Genomic DNA, 14,387 nt, shown 5'->3' on the forward strand with positions numbered 1-14,387 from the left:
GGAATTTCTTAATGATACCCTTTGAAGGTCTAAGCTTTTGGCATTCTGCCGCCCCCTCTTCCCCCAGGGTTGCATTTGGAGCCTCTTTTTTAACATTCTAGATTAGGGCTGGCAGTGGTCACAGAGGTTTGTTCAATGTTCCACCACCAGCAGATTCATTACCTGGAGGGGTGGGCTGTGTCCCCCCCCCACCTGCCACCAGGGTGGATGGAGTTTGTATGAGAATTAGCCCCATGTGATGTCTATAATGGGCATATAAATTACAGGGACTGCAAGCTGCCTGCCTGAGCCCTTGAGGAGGCTAAGTGGCTCTGGGTCTGGCACAAACAAAGGATCAAAGAGTGACAGGGACTGCAAAAGGGATTTATTCAGCAGAAGCCAGGAGAAAAACAGCTCTACTGGATGGACTGATGTGGAGAAACCGCCAACTACAACTCAAAGCACGGATCTGCTAGCAAGCCCAGTAAAACATGTATGAGGGGAGTCAAGGTGTGCACCCACCAGGTGCAGGTCTCTGTGGCTCAGTCTTTGCACACCCTCGAGTGGAACCCTGGAGACTTCCGCCACAGACAAAGGTGCGACCTCACAGGGAGGAGGGCGATGAGACACAAATGATCTCTTGAACCGAGCTGAGTCGGTACCAGGTTTTGTGGGAGCCCTGCAGTTCAGATGTCTGATCAGCTCAGCCTGGAGTGTGAACCACTTTCCTCTTGTGGAGACAGCCAAACAGCTGATGTGATCAGGGCAAAGTGGAGAAAAAAAAAGCAACCATAGCCAAGACTTCCAGGTGCACATCTAATTCTGGCCCCAGAGTCCCCGAATGGCCATGTCTCTCTGCCTTTTCCACCCAGGGAGAGCAGGGCTAGCCCTCCTCATGACCAGCCCTGTGCAGTCAGAGCCCTTTTAACTCCCAGCAACCAGGTGAGGACAGGGACTGTCACAAAGGTACGAGGTAACACTCATCTGTGTCACCAAAGGGGCCATGCACCTGTATAACGGCGTGTTGTGATGGTCTGATCTCACAGGCATCAGCTCACGTTGCCAGGAATGGATTTATATGTAAATGGATTGGTGGGTCACTGCAGCGACAGGTGACAAACACTACCAGGTTCTGCCTCACACCTGTGGGGTATAAACTCTGGCTTTTGCCTCACCCTGCCTCAAGGTCCTCCAAACCAAGACAGTTGACTGCCATCTTGTTGTATTCTAAGGATTCAGGTGGATGGCATTTTTTTTTTAAGTTTTGTCTACTTTAACTTTTTATAATAGAAAAAAATAATTCACCTCCTTTACCACGAATTCCCCAGTAATCAACGAATAGAAAATTCTCAGCAACTCTGTAGATTCTTACGAAAGCTCCAGAAGAGACCAGATGAAATCCACGCAAAGAACTGTTCCATCCCAGCATTCACCTTGGATTCTCTCGGGTCCAGGCATCTCTTGTTCTAGGATAGTTCTTTATATTATAATGCCACGCTATCCAGTACATTCCTCAGGGTAAACCTAGGGTTTACTTTCTCCAGTGTCCACAGCACCATGTCTTATAGGGCAGGATCACCACACACACTGTCACCTGGCCCCACGTCTGCCTGCAGTCTCTGGGGACATCCATGCTGCATAGAGGACGTAGTACTTTGACATCCAACATCCTTGAAAATCAGAAGAAATTTCTAGGAAGCTATCCCAAAGAAATGATGTGAAATGCAAGCACGGCTTTGTGCCCAAAGATGAGTCTCTCTACATCATTTATTAAAGCAAAAAGCTAGGCACAATACAAACGGCCAACATCCAAGAATGGCTAAGAAAACTGGGGTGGGGCCATATAATAGAATATTGTTCAGCCCCTGAAGATGATGCCCATACAGACCGCTCAATGCTGAGCAAGCTCATTATGATGTAATGTTATAGAAAAGGGTTCTATTCACAGGCACACTTGGATCTCGGCTCTGAAGAGACAAAAATGCCAGCATGGACTACCTGACGTGTTACAGCCGCTAAGAGCAATTAGCAGGATTAGGTCTGCTCTTTTTCTTTTTGGCGCTGGGGATTGACTGAACTCAAAGCTTCACAATGCTAAGTAGTGTTGCTACTAGATTATTTTTAAGCCTAATAAGAAAATATCATAGAAGAGCAGCACTCAGTGTTGACTAAAGGACCCTCAGAGTTGGAGGGCCTGGCTCTCATGGACCTGTCTCTAGCTCCTGTGACCCAGTAAGACGGTGCAAGCATCCTCATCTTGAACTTTGTAAGTATCAGAAGCTCTGGCCCTGTGGCCTGGTCTTCCTGCTTTGATTGCTCAGGACCTCTTTATGAGGGGAAAATACTGTCCCGGCCTCACCTTGCACAGAGAGGAAAGAAACTGCTCTCACCACTGAGGGGACAGAGTTACACCAAGGACTGGAGAGCCATCCCCACACCCAGTGCCCCTCAGAGCACCCCAGACACACACACTCTGGGCCTTGAGTTCACACTGTCACAGCAGCACAAGGCAAGAGATCAGAAGCTCAGCGACTTCAAATAGCCTTCCAGAAAATCACGCTGCAGAGAACAAAGCGAAGCCTCTCAGAACATACGGGTCCTATTTCACTCCCAAGCCACAGCCAGTGTGAAACAGAAAGCAGGGAAACAGGGCATGAGAGGAAGTTACTGTGTGGTGCCAGGCCCCGGACATTCCCGTGCAGCAGACAGTTTCAACAGAGCTCTAGGTGCTCACAGTGACGACAGAACCAGGCAGGCTTCCTAGGCATCCTGGAGCTGGGATGAGGTGGGGGTGTCACCCTGCTGCTCCCACTGAAGGACCTCGAGCCTTCCACCCCACCCCAGGGGGCTGTCCCTGTGCACGGAAGTGGGAATCTTGGAGTGGTACCACCCTTGTCTACCTGGTACAGTAGGGCCACGGACGGGTAGCAGAGGACACATCAGGGACATCTTCCTGACCCTCTCCTGCACAGACCACTTGCTCTCTTACAGAGGGACAGAGACTTTGGGTGGCTCTGGGCTTCAGCCAAGTTTGTTTTCAACACGGGAAGCCCTCAGGAGCACATCAGGTGGGAGCACATCAGGTGGGAGCACACCAGGTGGGAGCACACCAGGTGGGAGCGCTGTGTTGGCAGAGATGGCGTCTGCCCACCTGCTCTTGGGGCTGAGGCTGGAAGCAGAAAGGCAGCAGCGGAAACTTCCATGGGTGGAAGTGTAGCAGCAGCGAGGCCGGGTGCCTGCTCTCTGTCAGAGCTTTTACATTAAATAATTTCCAAAGCCGCTGTGCCACCCTCCCGAGCTCTCTCAAAGGGGAAATGGAAACTTGGCTCCCTCTGAAGCCGGCTGCGTATGTTTCTGAAGCTGAGCTGAAATACCCACAGCCCTTATGAGGAGCTGGTGCTCTAGGAAGGGCTTGCAGGCAACAGTCCTGCAGCTGCCTCCAGCAGAACACTCAGGGTCTGCAAGACACAGCAGAATCCTGGCTCAGATCTCTCTACCACTAGGGGAGACCAACGCTGATCCCTGATGTGACAGTCTCCCCCCAGGAGGGAGTTTCCCAGTGACGCCTCCCCACCATGCAGGAGCCCCTTGGCTGCCCGCGTTTAGATAGGCTGCTGTGTCCAGAGCCGTCCCACCAGGCTCTCCGCCTGGAGCTCACAGCCTAGCTGCCTGCCAGGTTTCCGCAGGTTCCCAGCTGTGCGCTCCCTTATCTAATCGGGTGGAATCTCCGAGGCCACTGCTACTTTCTCTCCTGTTCCTCCTGATTATTCCTCTTGTGTTGACGGCCACTTATCTTTTGGAAACCTGGATGCTCTTCCTACAGACAGCCTGGTGGGGCCCCCTGCGAAGCCCATCGGACAGGCTTCCTGGTTCTCCCACTTCCTCAGAATTTGCTTTGTTATACACTCACTGTGCTTCCCCATCCCTAGCCACCAGCACCAACCAAGGAAAGGAGAGAGGATCGGAAGTTCAGAGAGACTCAATCAGGAAACGATCACAGGATGCAGATCTAAAAGGCAGGTAAACAAGAGGAGTGAGCAAGAAGTGAAGCGGGGAACTGTCCACTTGATTTGGGCCTGGAAGAAAGCAGGACTTGTGACATTTCAGCCGGGTTCAGGTTCTGAAGCGTATGTAGGAGTCTAATCATTCATCAGATATTCAAGCTGTCATTCAGACTTCGTGCCCTTTAGAAAATGGTCAAAGTAAGGTTACTTCATCTGGGACCTAAGAAACCACTAAAGCTGGACTGTCCACAATTACATGTAGATCCTGAACAGTTTTCTGAGATAGAGGCTCATTTGATTCTTCAATGGTTCCAAAAAGATTAAGAAGAATTGCAGTTTAGAGTGAAGGGGAAAAAGCAAATCAAAGACAGGTCTGAAGTTTTAGCAGAACTAAGTGCTGTACAAGAATAGACAGGGTCACTATAATCTCTCTACACGGTCCTGCTCTTCTGGATTTTCCCTTCTCCTAATTTGTTTGCCGCACCATTCCAATATGTGTGCACACACACACACACACACACACACACACACACTTCCTGAGCACTCACTTCACACTGGAGGGCGCAGAGTGTCTTGCACGCATTTCCATTTCTCAGTCTCTACAGCCCTGACGAGGCCGATTCTACTACTGTGTGGAGACAGAGTCCCCGAGAGAGCAAGCAACCTGCCTGGCTTCCAACACTGGAACAAAAGAACGAAGATTTGAATCCTGAGTGCTTGGCTTCAGGGCCAGCTGCTCTTGATTTTGGTACCCTGTCCTAAGGCTACCAAGGCTTCTCTTCACCCTGTGTCACCCAGAGGCAGCCCCTGCTCCATGGTCCCATTCCCACCAGCTACCGCACGCCTGGGTGCACAGGTGTGGTGTCTGCAGCACCAGGCACCAAGGTGGCTGGGGACAGAGCCTGTGACACTGCAGGCAGTGTCAGAAACCAGGACAAGGGGTGGGGATCTTCAGCTGGTGACCGCCGAAGCCCCAGAGCAACTTACAGTTCCATCTTAATTTTAAATTTGAGACAGAAATGGGTCAGGGTGACCCACATTCAGCTCCTTTGTCCCAGAAAGGGGGTCACAAACGATGAAAGGAAGTTAGTGCAGTTGACAGTGATGGGACTTGACAATGAGCTGAAAATGTACAAATGCTGTCTGCATTTGACCCATGCGTCCCACGGCTCCAGCCTGTGACCTGAGCCCTCTCTGTGAATGGCAGCCCCTGTGGTTCTCCATGAGCATCATTCGCATCAGCTAGGGATGGAGTCTCTCATCTGGCAGGGGGCAGTGCCCCTGAGGTGCAACCCAATTCCCATTTCCCACAGGTCAGCACCGCTGTGGGATACAGACAAGGGTAAAGTTAAGAAGGAGATGTGATACTGGGAAGTCATGCGTGTGGGCATCCCTGGGGAATGAAAAGGAATGCTTGATTCTTCCAGCCCCAAAGAAACAGAGGGCTGGCAAGAGCAGGTAGGAATGGAGGAGCCAGAGCCCCCAACACGCAGTGGCCAGCTCTCCAGCAGCAGGCAGTCCCTCCCTGTCTATACAGATTAGAAGGGGGAGGGGCATCGGAGGACAGAAGCCTAGGGTTGGACCCAAGGACTACAGTGGTCAGGACAGGGACAGGGACAGGAAAGCAGCCAGAAAGGAACTCCAGCTATGTTGGTCCCAGACAGCCAATAACGACTCCTGAAATGCAGTACTGACCATCGTGGGGAGCAGCCTGGACCACCTCTCCACACCTGCACCAGAGGAGCATCACCAGAGCCACCTAAGCTGGCTTTTCCCCACACGAGCAGCCTCCTTCTGGAGTGTAGGGACCAAGGGCAGAATGCAGACCACTAGCCACTAGAGTCAACCAAGAGACTGAACGGGTCCGATGAGGTTCGGGATTGGTCAGGACAGCCGCCTAGAATGGCACAAATCCGCATCACATAGCCAAAGGCTACAGTCTCATGTGGTCTCCCAGTGCCCCCACATAATCCCCAAGAAAACCCTGGTGCCAACTGTGGATTGTGAGTCACCACTTCTGAGAGAGAAAGAGAGTCTTCTTCCCTGCTACACCAGGCACCATCACACGCTCCTCCACACACTCCTAGGCTCACAGTTATGCTTCAGTGAAGGACTCACACGTGGATCCACCCAGCATAAAGCAATGCGAATTTCTCTGTCCCAGGTCTTGAGGTCAGAGATCCAGGTGGGCACAGCTGGACTCTTAACCAGGGTTCACAGAGCTCTTGGCCAAGAATCTGCTTCCACCTCCCTCCTGGGTGCTGGTTGCACTCAGTTCCTTGGGGGAACCATCTATCCAGCTGTACCAAGTGGCCCCATCTTCATGCCAGGCCAAACCCTTCTCGAATTTGGCCTGGCTCACTTCCTCTTATGCCACCAGCTGAAAAGAACTTGCTTTTAATGAGCCCCTATGATGAGATCAAGCCCACCCAGGTGGCCTCCTTTTTGCCACAGGAACTGATCCCCAGGGTGGCACCAGTGACACTGGTGACAGGCTCCACCCAGTTTGTACCCCCTGCCTGTGAGCCCTAGCACCTCTCCCCCAGAGGAGGTCTCCCCAGCTGGCACCAAGTGCCTCAGATGCACATCTGCATTTCCTTTCAAACCTTTGTTTCTAGCTCTTTCAGTAGTTTTTAATCCACTAAAAAGCCTCCACCAGGTACTCTAGGGTTTGAAAGACCTATAATTAGTCTACTTGTTACCAAGGAGATTTTGTCCCCAACTCTGGACTCCCCAGAGGCAGCAGTCACAGGTACAGGTGCAGGCAGGACAGGAAAAAGCACCAGGAAGGAAGAAGAGGAGCTAAAATCAGCACAAAACCACTGCGTGGCAGCGGCTCCTCATGTAAACACCACACCAGTGCCACTGCCCCCCACTGGAGCGGAATGGGGAAGCTCAGATTTAGGATTATGATCACCCCAGATAACGACATGTGGCAGGTTCAGGATGCATGGTCAGTACCATGATCCCCAAAGTACGTGTCCCCCATTTTTCATCCAGAGAATGCATCCAGGAGGGTGTAACCAGGATCAAATGACTCAGCCTCAGAGCCATTGGAAATGTTAAAAGCACTAAGCCCTTGGGGCAGAAAAGTAGCTCACTGGCTAAAACTTGGCTAAGACAGTAAACACCCCAACAGCCCTGCTTCCTGACCTGCGAAACAGGGAATTTCTCATTCTCCAGCTCAGCTGTGAGAACTCTGCTTTATAATCACCAACCCAAACACAAGCCCTGGCCAAGGCATCTAGTAAGTGCTCCCAGGCTCCACCCTCGACAGGTGGTGGTGATTATGAACACAAGTTCCCAGAGCACCCTCCCCTTGTCACCTACCAGGTTGTCTGCTGAGAGCTTGTCACATGCTGGGGGAGTGAAAGATGATGGTGCCTACAAAGTGACAGACAACTTACAGGGCAATCACTGGGCATCTGCGTAGGTTTGGAGGCTGGGCCACTGTCATGCGGGAACACTATCCAGGTTCTGACAGTCCTGGTAGGCAGCACCGCCTCTGCCCCTGGGGGAGCCAAGCCAGGAGTGTGTTTTCCCAGCAGCCTTGTAGGAAGCACAGGCATACATATGGGTTTGGGCCCAAATGTACTCATCCCGATTGGGGCCCCTGGTGTGATCAGCTCCAAGGCTTTCCTGGTTTTTCAAGCCGACTCTCCACAGACCTGTGATGAGCTACTGTCCATCCCAAACCTGCCTCCAGCAAGATCAGCCAGATAGATTCTGCTGTTGGAAATTCAAGTTTTGCTTCTGTATTACAATTTCCAAGCTTTCTGCACTCCTGGCTGTAAAGATTGATTTGGGCAGAGAGGAACCACTGAGCCTTATTAATGAAGCAGCCTGAGGTCTGGCATGATTTATTGGACTGGGAAGGGAAATGGGGATCAGGAGGAGGTCTGAAGTTCTGACTCCACTTTGTGAACTCTGTGACCCAAGCCATTCAACACCAAGGAAGCTCTGCTCCCAGGCCTATAAAGCTAGAATAGTAACACCTGCTTCCAAGGGAAGGCTGGAGTGACAGGCACCGTGCTGACGCATGAGAAGAGCCCATAAACATCTGCTGAAGTCCAGAACGGGGCCAATAAAAATGGCACAGCTCAGCTCTTCGAGCTGCAAGAATTCAAAATGAGCTGGGGGCAGGGAGGTAAGCGCAGGACACAAGAGGCACAGAGTAGAAATCTGAGAGGGGCCGAGGCTTGCATTTGTTCAAAGCTGCCTGGGTCATGGAGCTGAGATCTTTGGAAACAGCATCCGGAGATGGTATGAAATGAGCAGGGTGTACAGGAAAGTCCGCTGAGAGGAAAAGGCTGTGGCAAGATCAAGGTCACTGCTCAGATGCAGCAAATAAAACTACAAGACGAATCTGCAGCACGCTCTGCCAGGCGCCCTGCGTTGGATCCTAACTGCTGTCATGAATGAGAAACAAACACAGAGCTGTAGGCCCTGGTAATGCCTAGCTGGGCATCAGGGTGGGGTCTTAGTAGGAGCCCATAGCCAATATCATGTCCACTCTGTGCCATGCGGAGAGAGGCCAGGCTGCCTGAATATTTAGCTGAACACTTTATTAGCTGCTCCTGGGAAATAATTAAAACTCAGCTATAGGAAGCTGCAAATTAAACCCTCTGTTGCCAAATCACAAACCTCCACCTTAGAGCACAGCTGATTGTTTTGAGAGACCTGTGTTTCCTCCTTCCAGGGCCCAGGATTCCTGGGAAATAGTTACATCCTGTCACCAGAGCTCAGAACCTTAGGGTCTCAAAAACTAGGGAAGAGCAGGGTAAAAGGGTGTTCACAAAGCATCTGACCCCCAACTCAAGAAGCAGGCTTCCCTCTGCAGCCTCAAACTCAGCTGATTTTTTCCCTATTAACCCTCTTCTCTTAAAAGGATTGTGCTTAACTGTCTTCCTCGGGTCAGAAGACTCAGCTGACAGCACTTCCAGGGCTGCAAAACTCAAACTCCAAACTGGACGAGCCCAGGAAACTCTGTTTACTTTTGCAACAGTTTGCAAACAATGTGGGGTGTTTTTAAGGCTGAACCTATTTGGCAGGAACTTCCAGAATACCAAGCACACCTGAGTCTTTGTTGGCCTCTGTTGCCTGGCTCAAAGTAGATGAGGAAATGGGCTTAGGAATTAATTTTAATACTTTCTCTCCCACATCATTCTGTGAGAAGTGGAGTCCCCCGCAGGTCTGTCGTGGTTCTCTGTGCATCTGAGCACAATGCCATGTGAAGGGACCCTTGCTGGCTCCCAGGAGAGGGCTCTACATGGGCACTGTGCCGGGACAAGAGTAGCTGGGCTCCTAGCCAGCAACTCGTGACACCTGCACAGAACTCGGGCCAAACATGTGGAGAGATGCCCAGTGTCTTGGACATAGGAGATGCCCTTAAAGGGGTGCCAGGTACAGCAAGCAAGGGCAGAGGCCCAGGCTGGGTTTGCTGTGTCCTCCAGCCTAGAGGGTGCATCCCTCACCCACCCGCCCCATCGCCAACTCCTCCTGAGAAAGGCTTGTCATGCAAACCGCACTGCTGTCTACGTGCCCACCCCGGAGCCAAAATAGCACCCAGCCACAGGCGAAGTGCACCATGTGAATCACGGCACCGAATCCTCCCAGGTGAATCCTCCCAGCAACCTGCGAGGCTCCTGTGGGTCCCACACCATGAAGCCAATCTCTCAGCAGTCCAGACCAGATCCACACCCTACTAAGTGGCCCAGTCAGCTTCAAACCCTGTATCGGGATTCATCTTGATTACAACACACAGCGATGTTAAATGCAATCTGAGAGGTGATGAAAATACGACTGAGAAGAAATGAAGTCACAGTTATAGACTTCCCTGTAACCACTGATTCATTCCCACAAAGATTTATTAAGAGACCACAGGGTAGCAATGGGAGGGAGGCAGCCAGCTTCTATGCGATCCCATATTTTCCATCATGGTTTTGTGCACCGTAGAACGATGGGCCCCAGCCCCAACACCTCAGGACCCCAGTGCCCAGTACCCCACTGCAGACTCAGTCATCTGCTTCCCAATGGCGTTTCAGTGACCCGTGAACTGCACACACAACAGTGGGCCTGTTGCAGGCAGCTGAGTTAGTTAGAAATATTATAGGCAGTGAGACAGGGCTAGGTCCTGAAAGGAGCCAGTGCATAAGCCCAGATGCCTTGCAACTGTGGGGGAGACAGGCACCTCCTGCTGTGGGCCAGGCCTCAAGACAAAAGATCAGGCAAATGCATCCATATGCCAAGGATTGATATTCTAAATAGCTCCCTACAGCTGAGGAAGTCTGAAGTCACCATTCCAAACCCCTAGGGAAGAGGAGTCACTGCTCTCTAAGCATGGCCTTGCTTCCCCATTTGTCCCTAATATAATCAATTTTACCTGAACTATTAATCTTATTGGCGAACTATAGTTATGTCCCTCCTCATGCCCATCTGCCTTTTGAGTTTCCAGTTTTCCCGCCTTAAACTTATCTCACCCCATGATTTTACTCTACCAAAGTCCCTGGAAAAGACAGTCCCTGGCAACCCGCTCGGGATCCTTTCTGTCTCAGACAGAAGCTGTCTTTCTATCAAACATATTCTGCTCTTACCCTCCACTGTTCCTAAAATTCATTCTTCAATTTTAGAGAACATGGACTCATACCAGATATAGTAGGTCAGGAGTTTCACTCCCCTATGTCAGTCCCATAACGTTATAAAGGGGCCAAGGAATCTTACCCCCTAGTGACATTATAGCACAACGTGTGTGTGTGTGTGTGTGTGTGTGTGTGTGTGTGTGTGTGTGTGAGATGCTGGTATAAACAAACCTACCGCACTCACTGTAAATAGGGCACGCCCCATGAAGAACGCAGCAATAAGCCTGCATAGCCTGTTACTATGTATTTACTATCCTATCACTCATTAAGAAAAACCCCACATTTATTGTAATGCCCCATTCTGCCCCATTCTGCCAACATCAGCGCTCATCACCTGGTTTACCAGGCTCTGGGTTGCACACGAAGCGGACATCCGATCGAGGCCATGAAGGCTGTGCATGAATCCACACTGCAGTGCGTGCAACCACCTAACAGCACACTTCTCAATTCACCCTGCTGTTAGGTACTGTGTGACTGCATTTTATCATTCTGAGGGGAACACTGGGATCCTTGACATCTGTTAGAGAAGCTGCCGACTCGAAGTTCAACATCGCTCTACACTGACATCCGTGTCAGGGCCAGGCTATCTCTGTGGAACTGTGATTTTGGCAGTGGCCATGATTAGAAACAAACATACCCCAGGCAAAAATCAACATGGGGAAGAAACACAGGGGCCAGTTCTCTAGCTGATGCCAAGTATGAGACGTTCAGTTCCAAACAGTCACACACATCCCCTTGGAAGTCATTGTGAGTATGAATGAAACAAAAATGTATTTATTCTTTCAAAGCTTGTCTTTTGTAAGCACCTAAGTCATTAGGACACAAACATATAGTTATTTGGACTTAATTACTAAATAGAACTGCAAAGTGTTTCTTTTGGCTTAGGATCGCTACATCAAACATTTTGGAAACAACAAGCGACCTGTGTCCCCAAACAGGAAATGTTCAGGAATCTGAATTCTAGAACAATCCTGTGTACCCCTTTTCTGAACCATAATTATGACTTCCTAAAAAGAAGGGAGTCATCTTAAATAGGTCAATACTTTGCTTTCCCCTCCATATAATACTGGGTTTTTAGTGGACACTTTTTAGTAATTGTCGACAATCTGAAAAGATGAATTGTGGCCATGAGAAGCCCTCAAAGCCCTTGTAGGCTAGGGAGGAGTGAACAAGGAGTGCAACTCCTGAGGTCTCCCAGATGGGTGTGTGAGTACCTTCTTGATTGTCAGAATAAATACAACTTCCTGAGTTTTCTGACGCAAACTAAAACAATGGCCTCTTGGAATCAAAAAAATACAAATAAAGATAGCAAATGTAGGCTACATTGATTTAAACTCCTCTGGAATTAGGAGACTTCTTTGCCAGAGAGGTTTAAGATCTGTTTCACTGCAGTTTATATGAACTATTTCAAGGATCTAGACCATTCTTTCTAGTCTTGAATGGCAAGGCCACCCCTCAAGAAGAAGGGATCCACCCTCAGGCCCCAGAGCAAAGTGGGAGCTGGTTGCAGGGTGCAGAGGTCAAGCGCCCCTGGGGTATCACAGAATTGGAATTTTCCAGTAGGAGCTACAGGTCTCTCCTGCATCTGGCAACCAACCAGGCAATGACACAGCATCCTGTAGTGGGTGTAACAATCACTACAACCAGCTGCCAGGGGAGGGCAGAGGGGGTGTGTGCTGGGTGAAGCTGACATCTAGCTTCACATGTGTGCCAGTCTTCTTGTGTGGGTGTCTCAAGCTAGGACAGGCAGGAGAGAGTCCACCAGGCAACTGATCCCAACTGGTTGTGGGGATTCAGCCACCTAGAAGTGTCACTGGAAACCACATGAAAAAGGTCACCTGCTGTGCTTCAAACTGGCAAGTGGTGATCACAGGAACTGCCTTAAAGACCAGCCAGGCTACAACAAGGAGTGGAGAAGGTTCTGTTGGGGGTGGGGATCTGAAGTTTGTGATGAGGGGACTGAAGAGAACTCCTACCCTGCTCTTCTGTACCAGTGCTGAAATTATCCCACCACCCTGAGTGGGGCAGGCCCTATTGAGACAGCTAGTCTACAGGGCCCCTTCAAATACAACATCCCCTTGTAGTGGGCTGTTCTTTAAAAGGCCAATTTGCATTTGTTTGGGAGGCATGGGGGCAGAAAGGAGCGGGGAAGGCCAGCCTCATGCCATGCCCTGCGTTTCAGGGAAAGAGAGGGTGTTGGTTCACTTTTCCCAAAGTCCCGCCCCTGAGTTTCTTCTGCTCAGTTCTCAAATCCAAACAGGTCCAGCCACCATGCACACACTCCTGCTCACATCTGTGCCCTCTGCCAGCCCAAACCCCACTGTCCCATCCCATCTCCAGGCCCCCCCTCCTTTGGGGCACCCTCCTTGAGAAGCCCAAGGCTTGAGATCGCTTCCCTCTCTAACACTTGCCACCTGGGCCGGTTACAACTTCCTGAGTCTTCATAATAACTGGAATCATCTTTAGTCATATTTTCCCATCTAATATTGAAGACTCCAACGTCTTGTGAGCAGTGGTGAGCAAGATCTTCCAAACATTCTGAGCCTCTGTTTATTTAGGGTTTATATAAAAGAGGGATGGTAATGTCTGCCTCTAAAGGTTTTTATGAGTGTTAAGTAAAACAATGTCAGGCACCTGGCACATTAATCAGATGGCAGAGCCCTTCAGAACCATCAGGAACCCTGCCTGCTTCTTGGAGATGTCCAATGGCCTTGCACCTTCAATAGATAACCACCTTCAATAGATCTTTGTTGCTTGAAGTTAACCCAACAAAGGAAAGAGGAAAGAGAGCCAGCATTCAAACGATGCATGATTATGACTTCCAAGGATAAAAGGGGTTAATTTATGGAGCTCCATGAACACTGGGTTTTGTTTGTTTTTTTGAAGGCAGAGTGAGAAATGGACTTAAATCTCAGTGAGCTTCCCTAGAACCTCCTGAAGGTGCCAAGGAAGCTTTGGCCTCCATGCTAACCATGGAGGCAGCCCTCTTGCTACATGAAGGAGCTGCTCCTATGATCAAGGTGTTTTGCCCATGAGGCCTCTCAGAGAGATCACTTGTCACTGCCCACTGGGAATGGGAAGGCTGAGCGGAGGAGCTGGGTGGACAGGAGCACAGAAGTTGGGGAGGTCTCCAGGAAAGAGAAGTGAGAAGATTTGGCATGAATTTCTCAGCTCACCATCCTTATGGACAGCCATACCCATGGGACAGTCTCAGGTGACCCTGCAGCAAGATCAACTGGGGCAGAGCAACAAGGCCCCTGCCCTCAAAAAACTATCTCCTCCTTCTCTCTTAATTCTCAAGGCTAGTGGCACCGAAATTTATTTGAGTCCATTTCTCTTTCCATGTTTGGTCACCACAGGCTCGACCACAAAGATGGAAATAACAAATGGAAAATTCCAAAGATAATTCACACTCATAAGTTTCAAACTGTGTGCCATTCTGCCCAGGATGTGAATCATCTCTCCTTTCAGCTCATAAGCCTGATAAACCTCTTTTCTTTATACATTGCCCAGCCCCCAGGGTTTTGTTACCACAACACAAGTGAACTAAGCCAGGGCCGAAGTTTCAAAGGGGAAGGTCAGGGCAGATTAGACAGGAATAGGCACATCCATCAGCATGACAGCCTTTGGCAAGCCCTGCCCAAAGAGGCCCTGGATCTGCGATAAAAAGCCTGCAAGCCACCACCCAGTGAAACTCATGTATCATGGCATTGCTTCTCATGGGCATGCCGGTGGGCTCAGATGCTGGACAGTGGCCAGGCTTGCT

At 50.2% G+C, this 14,387-nt stretch overlaps 1 protein-coding gene across 4 annotated transcripts in view; it reads right to left on the reverse strand.

Annotated features, from left to right (window-relative positions):
- Positions 1 to 14,387, reverse strand: part of Gfod1 (Gfo/Idh/MocA-like oxidoreductase domain containing 1) — a 100,350-nt gene that overhangs the window by 6,655 nt on the left and 79,308 nt on the right. The window lies entirely within an intron of this gene.

This window comes from Cavia porcellus, unplaced genomic scaffold, assembly GCF_034190915.1.
Source record: "Cavia porcellus strain 051 isolate PalLab524CR breed Dunkin Hartley unplaced genomic scaffold, mCavPor4.1 scaffold_13, whole genome shotgun sequence".
NCBI lineage: Eukaryota > Metazoa > Chordata > Mammalia > Rodentia > Caviidae > Cavia > Cavia porcellus.